The sequence below is a fragment of the Patagioenas fasciata genome, unplaced genomic scaffold, assembly GCF_037038585.1.
Source record: "Patagioenas fasciata isolate bPatFas1 unplaced genomic scaffold, bPatFas1.hap1 Unplaced_91, whole genome shotgun sequence".
NCBI lineage: Eukaryota > Metazoa > Chordata > Aves > Columbiformes > Columbidae > Patagioenas > Patagioenas fasciata.
The window spans coordinates 263,252-271,423 of record NW_027288813.1 but is presented as its reverse complement, the minus strand read 5'-3'; positions in this window follow the sequence as shown (position 1 = coordinate 271,423).

The window sequence follows — 8,172 nt, the reverse complement described above, 5'->3', positions numbered from 1 at the left end:
GCTAGTCGCGCAAAGCAAGCCGCTAAGCCGGCGACCGGCAAGAGAGCTACAACGAAGCATGCCGAACGGAGAAAATAGCAGCAGCTCATCTGTTCACACCTTGTTTCTGCCATGTGCTTGAACGCCAAGACGTTCGCGCTTCTGTGAGATGAAAGACGTCCTTCTGCATATGTGGTTGCTCACACCGGTGCACTTGTTAGTGTATCCATTCAGTCCTGGGCTGCGGGGCATTCAGAAGTGGCTCTGTGGAGACGTCTGCATAGAGGCAGCTGTCAGAACACGCACACTCGATTGTTCACCAAAACATATGCAGACGCGTCCTTAGCCTGTAGATTTGGATGCACAGAGTTCCCTGTGTTCGCAAGAGACAAGGGAATCGCGTCTGTGCGCACAGAAGCAATAGCGGACCGTTTCCCTCGGAGTGAACGCGAAAGAGCCGTCTATATACTCGCAGACACGCGAACGTGCCTCAATGCGGTCACAGAGGCAGCAGCTTTTGCACAGATGCTCCTGGTGATTCTGGCACTTTCCAGGCACACTCCTGAAAGTCGCGCACACTGCTGTTCACTCGCTAAACGACCTCTTGGGAAACACGTCTCCGGTCGACGGACCGCTCAGATTGCTTCTCGTGTAACTGTGAACTGTGTCAGCGCAGGGAATCCGTCTCTGTTGAGCAGATGTCAATCCTGCCTCGCTTTTGCTTTGTTGCCTCTACCAAGATGATTTCCCGTTTCTCTCTTCACTGGAGCAGGCAGACACAGCCAACGCACATCAAGTGTCAAGAGACACGCTCTGCTGAGCTCAACGCTTGTGCAGATGCACATGTGCGACGAAGTCAACACACGTGCTTGTGGAGAGAAAGAAAGGGACTCCCAGGCGTGTGGAGCGACGGGGAGAAAGAGCGGGCGCTGAGGAACACAGTTTCAAACAGACTGTCTCCACACAAACAGGCACCTGTCTGCAGGTATCCTAGATCTTGATTCTTGAACTTGAGGAAACACGCGTCTGAGCAAAACTCCCAAACGCTTCCAGGAAAGACACAGGCTCTCCCACAAGCACACAAGTGTTTGCCCTCAGCTATAGATCAGGGACAAGCCTGTGAAGAGATGCCCTGCTATTCTTTCGCCTTATGGCATCATGTGTTTCGTTCCTCTTGGAGATCGATTGTTAAACGTCTTTCCTAGGGCGACTGTGAAGCATTTGCCAGCGGAGGAGAAGTAGCACGGAGCAGCATTCAGTACTGCCTACGAGTGTCTTTGCTACCCTACTAGCGGAGCTCCAAGAACAGGCACACATCTTCAGGTACCTTCCAAATGTGGATTCCCCTGCAGCCCCGTAGGCGGGCGTGCAGTACGCCAACCGTCAACGGACGTTTTTCCCCTCAAGCCTGTCAGGACGTTGCTCGTCCGTCTTTCCCTCAATAGATGGGAGTAGGCGCGCTTGCGGATGTGTGCGTGTGTGTGGCCACGCGTTTGCTTGGGCATCAGTGTGTGAAAAGGTAGGTGCTTTTCTCTAGCTGCGTGTGCGTGCACGTGGTGCTGGGTGCACATCCCTGGGTGCTCGTGGAAAGGTTTCTGCATGGTTTTCGCTGAGGAATCGTGTGTGTGCACATGGACAAAGAGAAGGCGCAGCAACCAGGTTCCAGCGCCGAAGAAGGCAAAAGGCGAGGTTTCCGGCGCTATCTCCTTCTCTCCCCAGAGCTAGTCGCGCAAAGCAAGCCGCTAAGCCGGCGACCGGCAAGAGAGCTACAACGAAGCATGCCGAACGGAGAAAATAGCAGCAGCTCATCTGTTCACACCTTGTTTCTGCCATGTGCTTGAACGCCAAGACGTTCGCGCTTCTGTGAGATGAAAGACGTCCTTCTGCATATGTGGTTGCTCACACCGGTGCACTTGTTAGTGTATCCATTCAGTCCTGGGCTGCGGGGCATTCAGAAGTGGCTCTGTGGAGACGTCTGCATAGAGGCAGCTGTCAGAACACGCACACTCGATTGTTCACCAAAACATATGCAGACGCGTCCTTAGCCTGTAGATTTGGATGCACAGAGTTCCCTGTGTTCGCAAGAGACGAGGGAATCGCGTCTGTGCGCACAGAAGCAATAGCGGACCGTTTCCCTCGGAGTGAACGCGAAAGAGCCGTCTATATACTCGCAGACACGCGAACGTGCCTCAATGCGGTCACAGAGGCAGCAGCTTTTGCACAGATGCTCCTGGTGATTCTGGCACTTTCCAGGCACACTCCTGAAAGTCGCGCACACTGCTGTTCACTCGCTAAACGACCTCTTGGGAAACACGTCTCCGGTCGACGGACCGCTCAGATTGCTTCTCGTGTAACTGTGAACTGTGTCAGCGCAGGGAATCCGTCTCTGTTGAGCAGATGTCAATCCTGCCTCGCTTTTGCTTTGTTGCCTCTACCAAGATGATTTCCCGTTTCTCTCTTCACTGGAGCAGGCAGACACAGCCAACGCACATCAAGTGTCAAGAGACACGCTCTGCTGAGCTCAACGCTTGTGCAGATGCACATGTGCGACGAAGTCAACACACGTGCTTGTGGAGAGAAAGAAAGGGACTCCCAGGCGTGTGGAGCGACGGGGAGAAAGAGCGGGCGCTGAGGAACACAGTTTCAAACAGACTGTCTCCACACAAACAGGCACCTGTCTGCAGGTATCCTAGATCTTGATTCTTGAACTTGAGGAAACACGCGTCTGAGCAAAACTCCCAAACGCTTCCAGGAAAGACACAGGCTCTCCCACAAGCACACAAGTGTTTGCCCTCAGCTATAGATCAGGGACAAGCCTGTGAAGAGATGCCCTGCTATTCTTTCGCCTTATGGCATCATGTGTTTCGTTCCTCTTGGAGATCGATTGTTAAACGTCTTTCCTAGGGCGACTGTGAAGCATTTGCCAGCGGAGGAGAAGTAGCACGGAGCAGCATTCAGTACTGCCTACGAGTGTCTTTGCTACCCTACTAGCGGAGCTCCAAGAACAGGCACACATCTTCAGGTACCTTCCAAATGTGGATTCCCCTGCAGCCCCGTAGGCGGGCGTGCAGTACGCCAACCGTCAACGGACGTTTTTCCCCTCAAGCCTGTCAGGACGTTGCTCGTCCGTCTTTCCCTCAATAGATGGGAGTAGGCGCGCTTGCGGATGTGTGCGTGTGTGTGGCCACGCGTTTGCTTAGGCTTCAGTGTGTGAAAAGGTAGGTGCTTTTCTCTAGCTGCGTGTGCGTGCACGTGGTGCTGGGTGCACATCCCTGGGTGCTCGTGGAAAGGTTTCTGCATGGTTTTCGCTGAGGAATCGTGTGTGTGCACATGGACAAAGAGAAGGCGCAGCAACCAGGTTCCAGCGCCGAAGAAGGCAAAAGGCGAGGTTTCCGGCGCTATCTCCTTCTCTCCCCAGAGCTAGTCGCGCAAAGCAAGCCGCTAAGCCGGCGACCGGCAAGAGAGCTACAACGAAGCATGCCGAACGGAGAAAATAGCAGCAGCTCATCTGTTCACACCTTGTTTCTGCCATGTGCTTGAACGCCAAGACGTTCGCGCTTCTGTGAGATGAAAGACGTCCTTCTGCATATGTGGTTGCTCACACCGGTGCACTTGTTAGTGTATCCATTCAGTCCTGGGCTGCGGGGCATTCAGAAGTGGCTCTGTGGAGACGTCTGCATAGAGGCAGCTGTCAGAACACGCACACTCGATTGTTCACCAAAACATATGCAGACGCGTCCTTAGCCTGTAGATTTGGATGCACAGAGTTCCCTGTGTTCGCAAGAGACAAGGGAATCGCGTCTGTGCGCACAGAAGCAATAGCGGACCGTTTCCCTCGGAGTGAACGCGAAAGAGCCGTCTATATACTCGCAGACACGCGAACGTGCCTCAATGCGGTCACAGAGGCAGCAGCTTTTGCACAGATGCTCCTGGTGATTCTGGCACTTTCCAGGCACACTCCTGAAAGTCGCGCACACTGCTGTTCACTCGCTAAACGACCTCTTGGGAAACACGTCTCCGGTCGACGGACCGCTCAGATTGCTTCTCGTGTAACTGTGAACTGTGTCAGCGCAGGGAATCCGTCTCTGTTGAGCAGATGTCAATCCTGCCTCGCTTTTGCTTTGTTGCCTCTACCAAGATGATTTCCCGTTTCTCTCTTCACTGGAGCAGGCAGACACAGCCAACGCACATCAAGTGTCAAGAGACACGCTCTGCTGAGCTCAACGCTTGTGCAGATGCACATGTGCGACGAAGTCAACACACGTGCTTGTGGAGAGAAAGAAAGGGACTCCCAGGCGTGTGGAGCGACGGGGAGAAAGAGCGGGCGCTGAGGAACACAGTTTCAAACAGACTGTCTCCACACAAACAGGCACCTGTCTGCAGGTATCCTAGATCTTGATTCTTGAACTTGAGGAAACACGCGTCTGAGCAAAACTCCCAAACGCTTCCAGGAAAGACACAGGCTCTCCCACAAGCACACAAGTGTTTGCCCTCAGCTATAGATCAAGGACAAGCCTGTGAAGAGATGCCCTGCTATTCTTTCGCCTTATGGCATCATGTGTTTCGTTCCTCTTGGAGATCGATTGTTAAACGTCTTTCCTAGGGCGACTGTGAAGCATTTGCCAGCGGAGGAGAAGTAGCACGGAGCAGCATTCAGTACTGCCTACGAGTGTCTTTGCTACCCTACTAGCGGAGCTCCAAGAACAGGCACACATCTTCAGGTACCTTCCAAATGTGGATTCCCCTGCAGCCCCGTAGGCGGGCGTGCAGTACGCCAACCGTCAACGGACGTTTTTCCCCTCAAGCCTGTCAGGACGTTGCTCGTCCGTCTTTCCCTCAATAGATGGGAGTAGGCGCGCTTGCGGATGTGTGCGTGTGTGTGGCCACGCGTTTGCTTAGGCATCAGTGTGTGAAAAGGTAGGTGCTTTTCTCTAGCTGCGTGTGCGTGCACGTGGTGCTGGGTGCACATCCCTGGGTGCTCGTGGAAAGGTTTCTGCATGGTTTTCGCTGAGGAATCGTGTGTGTGCACATGGACAAAGAGAAGGCGCAGCAACCAGGTTCCAGCGCCGAAGAAGGCAAAAGGCGAGGTTTCCGGCGCTATCTCCTTCTCTCCCCAGAGCTAGTCGCGCAAAGCAAGCCGCTAAGCCGGCGACCGGCAAGAGAGCTACAACGAAGCATGCCGAACGGAGAAAATAGCAGCAGCTCATCTGTTCACACCTTGTTTCTGCCATGTGCTTGAACGCCAAGACGTTCGCGCTTCTGTGAGATGAAAGACGTCCTTCTGCATATGTGGTTGCTCACACCGGTGCACTTGTTAGTGTATCCATTCAGTCCTGGGCTGCGGGGCATTCAGAAGTGGCTCTGTGGAGACGTCTGCATAGAGGCAGCTGTCAGAACACGCACACTCGATTGTTCACCAAAACATATGCAGACGCGTCCTTAGCCTGTAGATTTGGATGCACAGAGTTCCCTGTGTTCGCAAGAGACAAGGGAATCGCGTCTGTGCGCACAGAAGCAATAGCGGACCGTTTCCCTCGGAGTGAACGCGAAAGAGCCGTCTATATACTCGCAGACACGCGAACGTGCCTCAATGCGGTCACAGAGGCAGCAGCTTTTGCACAGATGCTCCTGGTGATTCTGGCACTTTCCAGGCACACTCCTTGAAAGTCGCGCACACTGCTGTTCACTCGCTAAACGACCTCTTGGGAAACACGTCTCCGGTCGACGGACCGCTCAGATTGCTTCTCGTGTAACTGTGAACTGTGTCAGCGCAGGGAATCCGTCTCTGTTGAGCAGATGTCAATCCTGCCTCGCTTTTGCTTTGTTGCCTCTACCAAGATGATTTCCCGTTTCTCTCTTCACTGGAGCACGCAGACACAGCCAACGCACATCAAGTGTCAAGAGACACGCTCTGCTGAGCTCAACGCTTGTGCAGATGCACATGTGCGACGAAGTCAACACACGTGCTTGTGGAGAGAAAGAAAGGGACTCCCAGGCGTGTGGAGCGACGGGGAGAAAGAGCGGGCGCTGAGGAACACAGTTTCAAACAGACTGTCTCCACACAAACAGGCACCTGTCTGCAGGTATCCTAGATCTTGATTCTTGAACTTGAGGAAACACGCGTCTGAGCAAAACTCCCAAACGCTTCCAGGAAAGACACAGGCTCTCCCACAAGCACACAAGTGTTTGCCCTCAGCTATAGATCAAGGACAAGCCTGTGAAGAGATGCCCTGCTATTCTTTCGCCTTATGGCATCATGTGTTTCGTTCCTCTTGGAGATCGATTGTTAAACGTCTTTCCTAGGGCGACTGTGAAGCATTTGCCAGCGGAGGAGAAGTAGCACGGAGCAGCATTCAGTACTGCCTACGAGTGTCTTTGCTACCCTACTAGCGGAGCTCCAAGAACAGGCACACATCTTCAGGTACCTTCCAAATGTGGATTCCCCTGCAGCCCCGTAGGCGGGCGTGCAGTACGCCAACCGTCAACGGACGTTTTTCCCCTCAAGCCTGTCAGGACGTTGCTCGTCCGTCTTTCCCTCAATAGATGGGAGTAGGCGCGCTTGCGGATGTGTGCGTGTGTGTGGCCACGCGTTTGCTTAGGCATCAGTGTGTGAAAAGGTAGGTGCTTTTCTCTAGCTGCGTGTGCGTGCACGTGGTGCTGGGTGCACATCCCTGGGTGCTCGTGGAAAGGTTTCTGCATGGTTTTCGCTGAGGAATCGTGTGTGTGCACATGGACAAAGAGAAGGCGCAGCAACCAGGTTCCAGCGCCGAAGAAGGCAAAAGGCGAGGTTTCCGGCGCTATCTCCTTCTCTCCCCAGAGCTAGTCGCGCAAAGCAAGCCGCTAAGCCGGCGACCGGCAAGAGAGCTACAACGAAGCATGCCGAACGGAGAAAATAGCAGCAGCTCATCTGTTCACACCTTGTTTCTGCCATGTGCTTGAACGCCAAGACGTTCGCGCTTCTGTGAGATGAAAGACGTCCTTCTGCATATGTGGTTGCTCACACCGGTGCACTTGTTAGTGTATCCATTCAGTCCTGGGCTGCGGGGCATTCAGAAGTGGCTCTGTGGAGACGTCTGCATAGAGGCAGCTGTCAGAACACGCACACTCGATTGTTCACCAAAACATATGCAGACGCGTCCTTAGCCTGTAGATTTGGATGCACAGAGTTCCCTGTGTTCGCAAGAGACAAGGGAATCGCGTCTGTGCGCACAGAAGCAATAGCGGACCGTTTCCCTCGGAGTGAACGCGAAAGAGCCGTCTATATACTCGCAGACACGCGAACGTGCCTCAATGCGGTCACAGAGGCAGCAGCTTTTGCACAGATGCTCCTGGTGATTCTGGCACTTTCCAGGCACACTCCTTGAAAGTCGCGCACACTGCTGTTCACTCGCTAAACGACCTCTTGGGAAACACGTCTCCGGTCGACGGACCGCTCAGATTGCTTCTCGTGTAACTGTGAACTGTGTCAGCGCAGGGAATCCGTCTCTGTTGAGCAGATGTCAATCCTGCCTCGCTTTTGCTTTGTTGCCTCTACCAAGATGATTTCCCGTTTCTCTCTTCACTGGAGCAGGCAGACACAGCCAACGCACATCAAGTGTCAAGAGACACGCTCTGCTGAGCTCAACGCTTGTGCAGATGCACATGTGCGACGAAGTCAACACACGTGCTTGTGGAGAGAAAGAAAGGGACTCCCAGGCGTGTGGAGCGACGGGGAGAAAGAGCGGGCGCTGAGGAACACAGTTTCAAACAGACTGTCTCCACACAAACAGGCACCTGTCTGCAGGTATCCTAGATCTTGATTCTTGAACTTGAGGAAACACGCGTCTGAGCAAAACTCCCAAACGCTTCCAGGAAAGACACAGGCTCTCCCACAAGCACACAAGTGTTTGCCCTCAGCTATAGATCAAGGACAAGCCTGTGAAGAGATGCCCTGCTATTCTTTCGCCTTATGGCATCATGTGTTTCGTTCCTCTTGGAGATCGATTGTTAAACGTCTTTCCTAGGGCGACTGTGAAGCATTTGCCAGCGGAGGAGAAGTAGCACGGAGCAGCATTCAGTACTGCCTACGAGTGTCTTTGCTACCCTACTAGCGGAGCTCCAAGAACAGGCACACATCTTCAGGTACCTTCCAAATGTGGATTCCCCTGCAGCCCCGTAGGCGGGCGTGCAGTACGCCAACCGTCAACGGACGTT